Source organism: Hylobates moloch, unplaced genomic scaffold (genome assembly GCF_009828535.3).
Source record: "Hylobates moloch isolate HMO894 unplaced genomic scaffold, HMol_V3 SCAFFOLD_14, whole genome shotgun sequence".
Lineage (NCBI taxonomy): Eukaryota > Metazoa > Chordata > Mammalia > Primates > Hylobatidae > Hylobates > Hylobates moloch.
The window spans coordinates 27,265,264-27,278,411 of NW_026652289.1; the positions used below are offsets into that span (position 1 = coordinate 27,265,264).

The 13,148-nt window shown below is 37.9% G+C and overlaps 1 protein-coding gene across 3 annotated transcripts in view; it reads right to left on the bottom strand.

Moving 5' to 3' along the window:
* CHODL (chondrolectin) overlaps positions 1-13,148 on the bottom strand; it is a 458,585-nt gene that overhangs the window by 248,694 nt on the left and 196,743 nt on the right. For 2 of the 3 annotated variants that reach the window (XM_058427421.1, XM_058427420.1), the window contains exon 3: positions 3,617-3,719. The exons of the other annotated variant lie outside the window; for it this stretch is intronic. The gene's annotated coding sequence lies outside the window, so the exon portion shown is untranslated. The remainder of the gene's footprint in view (positions 1-3,616; positions 3,720-13,148) is intronic. 3 annotated transcript variants of the gene reach the window in all.

Sequence of the window (13,148 nt, forward strand, 5' to 3'; positions counted from 1 at the left end):
ATAGTATGCTGATCTATAGAACAATCTCCAAAGCCCCTTTCCAATGGCAAATGCAATGGCATTTTTCTGCCTTCCCCCAAAAATCTATTTTTCATAATTTTGGCAAATAAAGTCTATCCTGCCCCAGCTGGGTCATATTAGATAAAATCACCCCAATTTCTTAAGCCTTCTGAAGTTCTTTAGCTTCTTCTTCTCTATTATTACCAAGGAATTTCTGACACCTCTTTTATTAAATATGGGCCACTGTTAAATATAGATCCCAATCAGCTAACTAAGTAAACAATTAAAAGTATTTTCAGAGTGAAAATGAGGCAAGTTGCCTTAGTAAGGAATCTCCCACAGGTTAAAGACTTATGACATCTTTAGGCAAAGAGAGAACAACTTTTCCAGATAGGGGAAGTGGGTCTGCATTGGTTGCCATGAGAAGTTCAGTGGAGCTGGCAGTTTCAGCTTCACCAGGGGCTTCGCATCTTCCTAGATATTGCCAGACCAATTCTGAGTTTCCATTTTCATGTAAGAGCCGTTATGAACCAAAATTTTGACTGCATTCTAATTTAGTAACTAATTAGATCAAATTATTCATTTGGTTCTTGACTGACTCAGCCCTATGGCTTCAAACGGTTGTTGAATCTTTGGCAGTCATAAAACATCTATGCCTTGCTGAAAATCTAGAAACTTACCCTTGGTTATTCTCCTCTGATCTGCCCAATACTATTGGAAAAAGCCACCCTGCTACATGACCTTAAATTCCATATACCTCTACTATTTTTCTAAGGTAGCAAACATTGGATTTACTAAAATTTTGCCTTCAAAGGGTACTTCATTATAAATTGACCACAGATTAAAATGTCAAATAAGTGTTTTATTTTTGAATACAATAAACTTCAGGATTTTTTTCCAGAATCCTAAAGAGATTTCCACTGTCTTCAGTCCGATCCCATCCATTTCTATTCCTAGTAACAGTTCCTGCATTCTTCATTGCAACCAACAGAAACCCAATCTAGTTTACTTAAACAGAAGAGGGATTTTCTGGAAGGACATTTAATTACTTATATATTTCTATGTAACAGATTATCCAATGCTTAACAATGCAAAACTACAAGCAGTTATAGTATGTCACAGTTTCTGTGGTTAATGACATCAGTTTCTGTGGGTAATGGCTCAGCTGCGTGTTTCTGGCAAAGGGTCTCTCACAAGACTCCAAGCAGGTCTAGCCAGCCTACTGGCTCAACTGAAGGAGGATCTGTTTCCAAGCTCACTCACAGAGTTAACAAACCTCAGGTCCATGCTGCTTGTTGTCCAGACATGGACTAGCAACCAGGTACTTCCTTGCCATGCAGGTCTCTTTGTGAGCTCGTTTACAAATTGTCATTTGGCTTTCCTCAGAGTAGGCAAGAGAATGCGTACACCGATGACAGAAGTCACAGTCTCTTTGTAGCTTAATCTCAAGAGTAACATCCCATCACTTTTGCCATATTCTATTAGTTAGAAGTGAGCCATTAGGTCCAGCCCCCACTCAAAGAGAGATTACTCGAGGGCACAAGAATCAGTGGGGAGGGATCACTGGGGGCTATGTTACAGCCTGCCTGCCACAGATCTCCAGTACCTTCCATAATTGACAAGGGGCCTAGAGAAGCCTCTCAGAAAGCCCCAGGATCCAAGAGAGGATAAAAGCTAGTAACACAGCCAGGTCGTGTCCCAGAGATGATGTGACTGCAATGCTATCACAGGACACTTCCTGTTGTTCTCACTAGCACTACTGCACGCCTGGACTTTACTCCATAGTTCCCACTAACTTGAAAATCTTTTAATTAATTATCAGATTCAATGTCCTGGGCTTGAACATTCATTTGCTTGAGGTTCACTTACCTGAGCCCTAGCTGCTAGGGCACTGAGACAGGCATATCTGCCTCCTTTGTCTCTTTGTGGGAAGTGGAGCCTCCCTGAGATTCCCCCCAAAATAGGAAGGTTCCAGATTCTAGATGACTAGAAATAAACAATCAGACAGAGACTTAGCTAAATTTATAGATAGATAAAATATCCCTGATACATGTTAAATATATATAAAGTTTCCTAAATTGTTGCCTTTTTGCACATAAAAACATGTAAAGGTAACTATTTTGATTAAAGTTTCAAAATGTTTATGTTTTCATAACACATCTCTCTATCTTCAATGAAACTCATTTCATTCTTGTTTCTAAAAAATTTAAAATATACACAAGGATTGTTTAATCTGGCTTCATAATATATTCAAACAATGTCAGATATGTGGCCAAAGTGTCTGCCTGCAAGCAAGGTGTGATTCTAATGCCATAAATTAAAGTAGGAATTTGTACACCCCCCACGTCAATATCTATGTTTAATACATTGCCTAGAGTCTGACTGATTTATGAATTATTATCACTCATGTTATTTAAAGCTGAGATTCCTATAAATAGATCTATTGCTTTAGGAGAGATGATATTGGTTCATCCACACCCAAGTGAAAGTGACTTCTCACCTCATTTTCTTTGATTAGAAAAAAATTAAAGAGGCCATAAGAACTCTAAGAAATTAAAGAAAGTGAGAAAGAGAAAGCATAATGGATAACATAAGATGCTAAGCTCACTTCATAATTTTTCATGTGCAATTCTAAACCAGACCACACTCAGGGAATAAAAAGAGACAATGAATTTATAAAATCTACTTTCATTTTTATCATTGAAAACAGGTATCCCAGCTATTAATTACCTTAACTGACAAAACATGTATCTGTCTATAAACCAGGCTGGGCTAAATAAGTGACTTTGAAATCACTTATTCAACAATATTCAACAAATGTTTGCTGGATGTATATTATGCAGTAGTAACTGTCCAGCCACTGGAGACAAAGTAGTTAACAAGCCTAGTTCTTTTTTTTTTTTTTTAGATGGAGTTTTGCTCTTGTTGCCCAGGCTGGAGCGCAGTGACAGGATCTTGGTTCATTGCAACCTCCGCCTCCCAGGTTCAACAGATTCTCCTGCCTCAGCCTCCCAAGTAGCTGGGATTACAAGCACCTGCCACCACACCCAGCTAATTTTTTTGTATTTTTAGTAGAGATGGGGTTTCACCATGTTTAGTCAGGTTGGTCTCGAACTCCTGACCTCAGGTGATCTACCCACCTTGGCTTCCCAAAGTGCTGGGATTACAGGTGTGAGCCACCGTGCCCAACCAAAACAAGTCTAGTTCTTGATCTTATGAAACTTACCTGTAAAAATAGATAATAAGTTACACAGATGAAAGAAAGAAAGAGAGGAAGGAAGGAAGGAAGGAAGGAAGGAAGGAAGGAAGGAAGGAAGGAAGGAAGGAAAAGGAGAAGGGGAAGGGGAAAGGGAAGGGAGGGGATGGGAGGGAGGGGAGGAAGAGCTAAAGGAAATAATAAGGTGCTGTGATGAAGAATAACAGAGATAGCTAATTTACTTGTTCAAAAAAATTCCCAACAAAGAGATGACATTTAAGTTCATATTGAAATATGAAGTTTCTTTCATTGTTGTATTTGTATTGATACTGATTGAAGGAATTGTGTCTTAGTCAGTTTGAGCTGCTATAACAGTATGTCATGACCAAGTGGCTTAAACAATAGAAATTTATTTCTTACAGTTCTGGAGGCTAGAAGTTCAGAATCAACGTGCTGGCCCATCCAGTTTCTGGGGAGGGACCACCTCCTGGTCTGCAGATGGCCATCTTCTTCTTGCATTCTCCTTTGATAGAGAATAGAGAGAGGAAGCAAGCTCTCTTGTATTTCCTTATAAGGGCACTAAGCCCATTCATGAGGGCTCTCCTGTCATGATCTAATTACCTCCCAAAAGCCCCACCTCTTAGTACCACCACGTTAGGTGTTAGAATTTCAACATATGAATTTGAGGAGGGATACAAGCATTCAGTCTATAGCAAACTGAAATCACTTTGGGGGTCACATCAAGGTACAAAATAGAGAAGCAAGCTAAAAAGAACAGAGAAGTGGTTAATATTAAAAGGCATCACATTTTACCTAAGTTCCTGTTTCCTAGCACTCATTTCAAGGTGAAATGCTCATTACCTATGTTAAATCTAACATACATGAATCATGCCAAAGTTTAAGTCATTCACATGCGATTCTTCTATGTAACTATAGAGCAATATTATCATTAATAATTTATATTTTGCTTTCCTTCAATGACTCCAAAATCTATAATTAGAAGAGAATTATTTAGATCCATGCCTATTTAGTTTAATAATTGCTATTAAAAAACTAATGAAAAGACATGTTATTTCTGGACAGATTTTTTTTTATTTATTGTTATGATTGCTTTTTAGAGACAGGGTCTTACTCTGTCACAGAGGCTGGCGTACAGTGGCACCATCATGGCTCACTGCAGCCTCAAATTCCTGGCCTCAAGTGATCCTTCCACCTCAGCCTCCCAAGTAGCTAGAATGAAAGGCATGTGCCACCACACTCAGCTAATTTTTTTTTTATAGCAGTAGGGGTCTCACTATGTTGTCCAGGCTGGTTTCGAACTCCTGGCTTTCAGCAATCCTCCCACCTCTGCCTCCCAAAGCACTGGGATCACAGACACGAGCCACTGTGTCCAGCCTGAACAGATAATTTTAAAGATATTTCTTGCTTCTTTCTTATCTTTCTAAAAACAGAAGAGGCAAATTTTATAAAATTTTAACTATCACATACTTCAAAAATGAATTTTGAAATATGTCAGAAAAAGTAAAGATTGTGTTTAACCTTTGTCTACAAACTTTCAGGTAGAGTTGAAGTTAAGAATGTGCGTCCTCCATATTACAGTGCACATAGTCAGCATTCCAGAAACGACTTAGGAGAATCAAATGGATTCCATTCGTATTAAACATCCTTTGATTCCTTTTAATCAGCTTTGCACAAAAGAACCAATTTTGGCATGTGAAGAAAGCAAAGGAGTGCATTTTCTGAATGTTAATGCATATAATAGAAGGAAAGTCACATTTGTTATAACCCTGCCATAAAGTGGAGCTGTAATCTCACCATGCATCTGTTCCATATGCCATCAATTAGTTTGATGAAAACAGGCTAACAGTGCAGGAGTGATTAGCAGCAAAGATTAAATTCACTTCATTTTTAATTACAAATCTTTGTCCTTAAAGTTCTATTGGATTGAAAGAACCCCTACTGTTCTGTTTCTCCCCCACAGTTGATGTGCTTTTTATTCTTCATTTGGAAATTATTAATGTATTTTATTTGGTACTTATTTCTAATTACAGGCTTTGCCCACAACTGTTACTGATATGCCCATATGCCAGAGTAAGCAGAACCAAGGCTGTTTAAATCTTACTAATTCAAGTTCAAATGATCTTTAGTAGCAAATGTGGCATCTATGTACAGAGCTCTGAAGTTGACATATTTGTCACTCAACTTACTGGTTTTATCCATTGACTGATTCATTTATCCATTCAGCAAATATTAATTTCATGTCTATTATGCTGCAGGAACTGATATAGGTGCTTAGTATATAAAACTGAACAAAACAGACAAAAATCCTCACCAAACCTATATTACAGTGGCTGGAAATAAACCAATTGTCAGGGGCTGAATCGTGTCACCCAAAATTTATATGTTGAAGTCCCAATCCCCAGTATGTCAGAATGTAACAGCATTTGGAGATAAGGTATTTAAAGAGGTATTTAAGTTCAAATTAGGTCTATAGGGTAGGCCCTAGTCCAATATGACTCGGGTCCTTATAAGAACAGGAAATTTGGACACAGACACACACACACACACTGAGACTGAGGAAAGACCATGGAAGATGAAGGGAGAAGGCAGCCATATTCGAGTCAAAGAGTGAAAGCCTCAGAATCAAATCAACCCTGCCTACATTTTGATCACAGCCTTCTAGCTCCCAGATCTGTGAGAAAATAAATTTCTGTTGTTAAAGGCATCCAGTCTGGGGGTATTTTGTTACGGCAGCCTTAGCAACCTAATATGCCAATTAATGCAACAAAAATAACTAAAAATAAAAAAATAAATTATGTCATATCTTGAAAATTAAGAATGCTATGAAATATGTATTGAAACAGAACAAAGAAGTAGAGGGACATTGATTTACTTCCATCTCTGAGAAAATTATTGTAAAATATAGATACCTGCCATTTCTATAAAACTAAGATGATAGCCAGAGGGGCTTTGGAAGAAAAAGAAATATTTTCATAAAGACTCTATCACATCAATTATTTTCCTCTATCATTCTATTTTTCTTAATAATCGTAGAGCAAAATATGACAACGTATGCATATGTTTTATACCACTACCACTGTTTAATGTGTTTAATATATAAGGTTAAGCTAGCCAAGTGACCAGTAGTGACACAGACTGTCTGATATTTTAGCATTTTATTTGGTAAATTTTTAGAAGAAACATAAATGTCTACTTTTAAATCTTTGGCTTTTTTAAATTTATTGCTAGGTGTTTTGAATCTAAAACTCAGTACTTCTGAACCTGATTAGCAGAATCAAGAACAACACAGCTACTTAAAAACTGAGAATCATTTTTTTCTGTAACTATTGAAACATAAATTATTTTGTTCTTTTGGTTCTGGAAGGTATCACTTTGGTGTGTAGGCTAGGTCAAGCAGGTATAAGTCCCAAGATATAGTCACAGTTCTTGTGATTGCTCGACATTAATTAAGTAATGTAAATGTAAATAGTTCTGGCTTGTAAAGTATTCTATTTAATAATATAAAATTATCTGGGTCGATGAGTGATGGGAGTGCAGAAGGCATATTTCTGATAAAAGAATGCAACTCCACCATCCTCTATGGATTAGCCAAATAAACTCCTATGGCATTACAGTTCTGCATGGACTTTTCTAGGAGGATGATACTCAATAAAATAGGACTTCTAAAGACTGGCGAAATGCTTCATGATATCATCAAAGAATGAGGTAAGGAGTGATTCAGTGGATCTGGCCACTACTCTTTATCCTCCTTCCCACCATGTCAGGTACACCCTGCCAGTTCCAGAAAAGTGCCATCCATAGACTTCCCATCTTCAGAACTTTCTCTTTTCAGTCAGGCAGGAAAGAAGAGAAGCAAAATGCTCCCACTTGAGAACATCTTTGGATTTGCTCACGGATCAGGCAGAAATTTCATTATACTCAGTTTTTATGTTTTCATATGTATATGATCCTAAATAACCCAGTTTGGAATTTTTATTTCATCGGAATTTCTAGGTTTTCTAGGTCAAAGTTCAGGACTTGCGCCTTGCCCTACCTTTTCTCCACCACTGTTATGCCCACGGGTCTATCTACACCAGGATATAACATTTAAAATCAAAGAAAGAATAGGATACCAGTAGTGTATAGGCAAACAAGTGAGACCACGCCTTTATTACCATGGTTAGAAGGATTTCCAAAATACATTCTAAACAGTTAGGTTTTGAATCTCCTCGTTAGCAACTAAGTTAATTAAAAAAGAAATGGGTAGCATTTTTTTTGTCCCTGCAGCAAAAAATTTTAAAAAAAGGAAAAGAAATGAGGAGTTTTAGTTGGAAATGCAGGAAATAAAAAACATTCATGTCAGAATATCTGGCCAATAATTTCAACATAGTAAACAAATACATTGTAAAAACACTGTAAGACAACAAAAGTTATTCTCATAGGGGGACTGTCTCTTGCCTTCTCTTTTACCCTAACTAATCACTAGTTTTGCATGCTTTGAAAATCAGATATTCTGTGCCGTTTCATCTCCTTTCCAAGACGTATTTATATTCCATAGCAATTCTTTCCAGGAAAGCCATGTGTATACTGTTTTATTGATCCTCACATTTTCTGCATGAGAAAGAGAGGTGGAATGTAAAAATATTTACATTTTGTAGATCAAAAATATTAAGGTCATATACAGGGTAAAGGGTAAATACTGCTATAAAACCTGCCTATGACTTTCCTACCAATGTAATTGGTTAAGGGGAGAAAACAAGTTAAAGCATTTTTGCCAAAGATAATCCAGGGGACAAACTCAGAACAGTATGAGGCACCGTACCTGCCCCAGCCAGGCTCCTCTTTACCAACAAGAGTGGACCCAGATGCACAGCCAACAACTCCTCACATTTGACACTCACTTGCCCTTCATTCCTGATTGGGTTCGCAACATCCTTTTTGTTACCCAAGCTCAGCACTGGTCCCTGGCCCACGCTTTTCCCACCCTGCCTGCTACCATCTCTGCAGGGTGGCCTCATCCTGTATGACTGCCAGCTGGAACTGGCTCCCGTAAATAACATCCCTCTCAATCTGGCTCATACCACAACCAACTGGCCACCCAGTTGTTCACAGCAGCTAAGTCCCCACACCGCCTCCCCTTGAGAGCAGCTCCAGCTGGGGAATCTCTTTGTAGTGAGCCAGTCCCCGCCCCCTTATCCCCAGCTGGTGTCAGCCAGTTGCTACAGCTAGGCAATCAGACCCACCTGTATCCTGACATAGGCCAAACCCAAGGATGCCAGTGAAGTAGGTGGATTATCTCTCCTTTAAGTGTTCTTAGACACTCCAGTGCTGGCCATGACCCATTCTTGCTCTCAGATAACTATGAGATCATTCCTATGAAATCTTTCATTAGGCATTTAGGCAACAGCCGTTACCAGCTTAACATGTGCCTGCCTTTCTCCTTCCCAAACCTTGCCCTTTCACGCTTATCTCTTAAGAGGAGTGGAGAAAGCATTAAAGCTGGAATCAAGAGATTGGGTTCCAAAGGAACTTGAGCAACTAACCTCTAAGAGTCTCTGTTTATTGTGAAGACTAAACAAGATAATGCTCATTGGAGTTTAGAACAATACACAACATCTAGGAGTTTCTCTGTATGAGTTAACTGAATGTTGAATTGAGTTTAGAAAAGCATTCCCATGACAAAAGAATAAAGGAATAAGAGTGAAATAACGGGCATGGAGGATTTCTTGGAAAAGTCAACCAATCTAACTACTCAAAAGTAACTAGAAACTTGTGGCTGGGGGGATGGAAAATTAGACTCCCTAATGCCTATTTTTCTCCTTAAAACCTTCCTATTGATGAATTTCGAGATGCCCAAATCTCAAAGAGGAAATGTAGCAAACCAAAAAAATAGCCCCTCAAACATACATCAAATGCCTGGAGCCTGTGAATGCTATCTTATTTGAAAACTTGTCTCATTTGCAGATGTAATTAAATCAAGAATCTCAAGATGAAATCATTCTGGGTTATCCAAGTGTGTCCTAAATCCAAAGAAAAATATTCTTATATGAGAAAGACAAGAAAACGCGAGACAGAAGAGGAGACAATGCGGCCATGGAGGCAGATACTGGAGTGATGCAGCCACAGGCCAAGGAAAGCCTGTAGCTACCAGAAGCTGAAAGATTAAGGGGGGAAATCTTTCCTGGACCCTTTGAAGAAAGTACGACCCAGGTGATGCCATGATTTTAGATTCTAGCCTGCAAAAATATGAGCGAATAAGTGTCTGCTGTTTACCACCACCAAGTTTGTGATCATTTGTTACAGTAGTCCCAGGAAAACAATACAGCGATCTTGAGAGAAGCAAGCTCTCTGGTATCACTTCTTATAATAGCACTAATTTCATGGGGCATTGGTGGGGGGCGCTTCACCCTCATGACCTCACCTAAACCTAATTGCCTCCGAAAGGTCTCACCTCTAAGTAACATCATGTTAGGAGTTACCCTTTCAACATATGAATTTAGGGTGGAGAGGACACAAATATTCAGATAATAGTACTCTTGCAGTGATGTTTTAGGAACACAAATTCCTTTGGGGGGAATGACTTGTTCTTTTTCCTCCAATATCATACATTCTCCTACCCTTTTCCACTCATGAAGAGATGTTTTTATATTCTCCACTGTAGGAAAAACACAGACTTATCACACAACTTCTAAACATTTCTAATTATCACTGTGGTTATTAATACTGCCACTCTGAAATCTACATATTTACTCACTCAACTAAGCTACATAAAATATATATTAAGAAACTTTTAGTTGATATCATTGAGGATCAAAGTGAAGAAATATATATATGACTTACTAACATACAATCCAGAATCTGAAGTCCTTTGAGCTAAGGTGAACTGGTCTACTTCATTCCAGTGGGGAAAGAAGAACAAGCCCTTTCTCAGTCTGGAAGGAAACTGTTTGCTGGACAAGGTAGACTAGAGTTGGAATCAGAAAATACATAATCAGGAGTACGAGGGCAGTAATGCTCAAATTATGATGCATATGTCTGGGTTACTGAAACCAGGATGACAGCTCTCTTGATTGTCACTTAGCACCAAGAATTACATACTCTTATTTTCTCTTTACTACCCTGGCTGCTGCTTTTTGGTCTCATTTACTGGAACTTCCTCCTGTGGCTGACTTCTGCATTTCAGAGTATCTCTGGATTCAGAACTCTTCCCTAAGCAGTCAGACCTAACCAGTGTCATCCAAGGCCATGGTAGTAACAGCCTCTTTTATGCAGACAACTTCCAAATATATATTTCTAGCCAATCACTTAATATTCAACTACGGGTCTGTAGTGGAGATGTCAGTATTTCAAAATGGACAGATCCAAACAGTTCTCTATAATTCTCCATTCTAATGCAAAGAGAAAGAGAAAGCAAGCTCTCTGGTGTCTCTTTATATATATATATATATATGGAGAGAAGGGGGTCTCGCTCTCTTGCCCAGGCTGGTCTTGAACTCTTGGACTCAAGCGATCCTCCCACTTCAGCCTCCCAAAATGCTGGCATTACAGGTATGAGCCACCATGCCCAGCCATCTTATCTTATAAAGACACGATTCTTTCAGATCAGGGCCTTACCCTTATGACCTTATTTAACATTAATTATTTCCTTAGAGGCCCCATCTCCAAACATAGCTAGGGGTTAGGACCTCAACATATATATTTTGTAGGGACCCAAACATTCAGTCTATAATAAATGCAGTGAAATGAAGCAACTGAAACTGAAGAGGAAACCAGTGTTTCTATGCTAAGAAGAACTGAAGGTTTAAAGAATAAAAGGTGTAAATTTATTTTGAGATTAAATTGTTTTCATCGATCAAAATTAAAAAGGCCAAAAGAAAAAGGAGGAATTCAGCCTTACAGCATATTACTTGGTGTAAATGATGGATAGTAATTAAATATAGTGGTTCAAATAGACTATGCTTAATATATGAAGGTACCACTGCAATTTGAAATGACTTCAAAACAAATAATTTGACATGTGCTTGCAGCTTTCAGTCATTTTATAGGTATCTTTTTACCTCCTCAATTTCCTTGACTTAGACTACAATGTTTCATATAATTTAATTAAACTGATGCAGTTTGATGCCCTAGATGGCCAGCAACCCACAGTTTTCTCTTAAATTCTCCGTGAAACTTCAAATGAGTAATTGTCTGAGGCAACTAAACACTTTCAAAACTGGTTCTTCAGGGAAAATAGAAAATTTGGACAAAACCAAAAAGTACCTTTGAAGTCCATTTGCTTCATATCGTGTAATTGTTTGTAATTATTCACTATCATCCTTCCCTGTAAAAGGATCATGCAATGCCATCTATTTCCATATGACCTGCCAGTCCTTCCAATAGAGAGAGAGAAGAGTCCCTGGACTCATGGAGTTTGGGCTTAACCATGTGACATGTTTTGGTCAATCGAATGTGGGTAAATGTGACACACACCATATCCAAGCAGAAGCTTTTAGAGTGTTATGAGCTTCTCCCTGCTCTATTGCTTTTCCTCTGATCAAGAATGGGCAGGTCCCCATAGGGGCTGATTCCTCAGTGTGATATGGCAGGAGACATATGGAGGACAGGCCACAGCTGCCCCATACATATAATGTGCGTAAGAGATGAACTCTTGTTTGTAAGTCAGAGATTGTTCATTACTAGAGAAAAATTAGTTAACACATCACTAAAATTATTTTTTTTAAAAATAAAGATATTTAAAAGATGTAAAAGGAAATTTTAAAGTTTTTTTAAAATTTGTGGGTATATAGTAGTTATATATAATTATGAGGTACACAAGATATTTTGATGCAGGCATACAATGTGTAATAATCACATCAGGGTAAATGGAGGTACTCATCATCTTAAGCATTTATCCTTTCTTTGTATTACAAACAACCCAATTATACTCTTAATTACTTTAAAATGTACAAATAAATTATTTTTATTATCTCTCTATTGTGCTATCAAATATTAGATCTTATTCATTCTATGTTTTCAAATCCATTAACCATCCTCACTTCCTCCCCACTATCCTTAAAAGACAGATTTAAAATTTTTGTAATATTAACTTTGCATTCTCTATATAGGTCTTTCCATAGCACACAATACTAATTTCAAGTAACATCCAAGAATATCTGCTTTTAGTCTTGTTTTGAACATTAGCTAGAAAGAAATAGCTTAAAATAATAGTGATAATAACTAGCATTTCTGATATCTTACTATGTAGCAAGCATGGTTAAGAACTTGAGCACAGATTATATCATTCTCACAACTCTACAAAGAATCATTTTTATCTTTATTGTTTACATAAGAGTACTAACATATGAAATAGCTCAGTAGCTTTTTCTAAGTCATGAACTTAACAAGTGGTGTAGTTAGGACTGGACAGGCAGATAATAATCAAGTCATGGAGGGTATTAGAAGGTTGCAATAGAACAACCAAGAAGGTGTGTGACCTATTTCATTGAGTCTTCCAGGAAATCTGAGAGTATTTGGCGTAACTGCAATTCCCCGCTTTATAAATTTCAGTTTTTATTTTAAATACAAAGAGCACACGTGTAGGACTGTAGGCTGGTGCAAAAATAATTGGGGCTTTTCCCATTACTTTTAATGGCAGTTTTTCAATCCACACCTCCGCCACCCTCCCGTATTAGGCCATTCTCCTGTTACTATAAAGAAACACCTGAAACTGGGTAATTTATAAGAAAATAGGTTTAATTGGCTCACAGTTCTGCAGACTGTGCAGGAAACTTAGTGCCAGCATTTGCTCAGCTTATGGGGAGATCTCAGGAAGCTTTTACTCATGGAAGAAGACGAAGCAGGAGTAAGCATGTCACATGGCAAAAGCAGGAGCAAGAGAGAGTGGGGGTGAAGGTGACGCACACTTCTAAGTGACCAGATTTTGTAAGAACTCACTCACTGTTGCAAAGAG